Raw genomic sequence first — 2,565 nt, forward strand, 5'->3', positions numbered from 1 at the left:
GCGGCCCTTGTGGCCCCGCCTCGGGGCAGCCCTGGGGCGGGAGGCCGGGCACCGGGCCCGGGCACCGGGCCTGCCCACCGCGTCCGCGTCGGCCCTTCCCCAGCCCGCTTGGCGTGAGCCTTCGCGGTGTTGGAGTGATGGTAACTGGTAATCGGTGCCAGGAGGTGCTAACTCTACGCGAACCTCTGAGGAGATGACAATGATGTGATTACATTTCTACGGCAAACGTGTAATGCCATCAAAGGATGAAATTGGGTTTGTCTGGCTGGATCTGTTTTTCAGCGTTAAAGACATTCTTGTTCCTTAGTCCTACCTTGATTAATTTCCTGTTGACTTTTCCATGCTTCCCGGGAGCTGGTCAGTCATGGCCCAGACACCTCGGTCACCTCTCTTGCCCTTTTTGAACATTGACATAATCTGTAATTTCCTCTGTGTTCGGAGATTTATTAAAATTAACATTCCATTTCTTTCGCTTCAAGGATTATTATACAAAAGTTCCCTTGATACTCTGATTTTAAAATGTTTGGTCTGGTCGATGTTGTTTTCCCTTATTGCTCACTAATGGACTAGAAGGTGTTTTTTTTTGGTTTTTTTTTTTTGTTTGTTTTTGTTTTTGTTTTTTTTTAAATAAAGTGCCTCTTCCTTGATCTTCCTAAGGAGGGAATAGAAGTTTTTACCATCTGTCACTTCTGTGCTGTTTAACTCTCTCTAAATACTCATACACCTCAACAGGGTTGTACTCCCCTCAATACCGTCTGTAGTTGTGTCACTCGTGCATTTTCTGTCATTTAAATTTTTTTTTATACCTGAGAACACTTTTCCTATGTTTTTGCCTTGCCACATTATTCTATACCACATTTTTAACCTCTGAGTGTTTCCTTCATCCTGCTGCTGAGCCAAAACTGTCCTTAGGCCAAAATTGTCCATTTTGTTAATTACGCAATCATCTAGACTATGGAATAAGATAATAAGAATTCTCATTTACATTTTTGTCTGTATTTTTGAGTCACATTTTTCTCATAATTTCATCTTGATGGAGATAATCTTTCTGAAGTGTCTCTCTCTGTGTAGGAAAGTATTTCCCTGGCTGGGAATGCCCTTTTTTGCTTATTATAGTCAAATTGTGATCGCTGCCTCCCTAGCAACCACCACTTTCTTGTACCATGATTAAACTGTTTAAACATTATGAGTTCCAAAATGCTTATTCCATATAGATTGGAATACCTCCTGTCATTGAAAACAAGTTTTAGAAACTCTAATGAGACACAGCTGCTGGCTATTTGGGGCTATTTCCTCATACAGCATCAAACTGAGCACAATTTTTGTACATTGGAGGATTAAGCAGTCGGATTCTCTGTAGCCATCTCCACTCCGTTTCACCACTCCTCAACAGGGCTCATTGGGACAAGTTACTGTCTCTTCATCTCTAAAATAATGATGGCAGTTTAATATGTACTGTGAACTTCTGCTCCTTCAAATGTCTTTATTTGTTTAAAAGGATTGTGGCAAAATATTTTAGTATTCCATTTTGGTAAATCATTCTGCCTGTGTCAGTAGTTACACTGGTTTGCTCTCATTTGTCCTCATCAATGAAAATATCCAATACTGCTTGCATTTGTTAACCAAACTCATAAATTTGGCACATGGATCACTGAAAAACACCTTCCTGTTTCCCTCAGATTTTTTATTTGCCTAAAAAGGGACCCAATATCATGGTTCTGTTTCCCTTTCTGTTTTCAGCCTGGTGTCTGATGGTCTAAAGTTACTCCCCTGAGTTTCAGACCAGAGACATTTAAGGGATTAGGCTGAGTAAGAATGATGCTTGTTCCTGATCAGAGCAGTAGGCAAACTGACTTGTTATTCTTAGTTTCACATCACAGCTCTGGATCACTGGGAAGGAGACACAGTACAGAGATTTTCTCTGCAGAGACCCTGTGTTGTTGGCTACATTTTGCAGACGCACGTACGTGTAAATGTGGACATGAGGTGGCTTTTTTTGTGTGATGGAAGCACACGTACAGGATCAGGTGTTCATTAGTTAATTTCTTCTGCAGCTTTTCCTTTAAAATCAGTTGGTTCTCCTGTCAGCCATGCAATAACGCACAAATATTCAATCTGAGGCCAAGAATGAAGCAAAAATGTGCACTCACAGGAGTATTTTTGTTACTATGTCACTGTTATTACTATGGTTAGTGGGTGATGTGCTTCGCTCTGGAGGACATTGTCCAAAGCACTCTCCCCGAGATGATGGCCCTCATGAGAACAGGTTAGACAGGCCAGGCACCTTTCTGGCTGCTGAGCAGTGCATCCCCAGGAATAATTACTGTCAGCAGTGTACGGGTGGCTGCACTCCTGTTTTAGTTACTAGTGCTTAACATTCAGGGTGATGGCTGAACTGCTGCTCAGGCTCCTCAGTGTTGTGCCTCTAGGCACAGAAGGTATTTCTTTGCTTCATTTTTTTCCTTATCACTGTGGGGAGGTGACAGGAGTGGAAGACCTGTATGTCCCACTTCTTCATCTGTCTTGCAGGTAGTGCAGAATGATGAGGTAGTTAGGTGAGGTGCA

This window comes from Chaetura pelagica, unplaced genomic scaffold, assembly GCF_000747805.2.
Source record: "Chaetura pelagica isolate M959 unplaced genomic scaffold, ChaPel_1.0 scaffold79, whole genome shotgun sequence".
NCBI classification, from domain to species: domain Eukaryota; kingdom Metazoa; phylum Chordata; class Aves; order Apodiformes; family Apodidae; genus Chaetura; species Chaetura pelagica.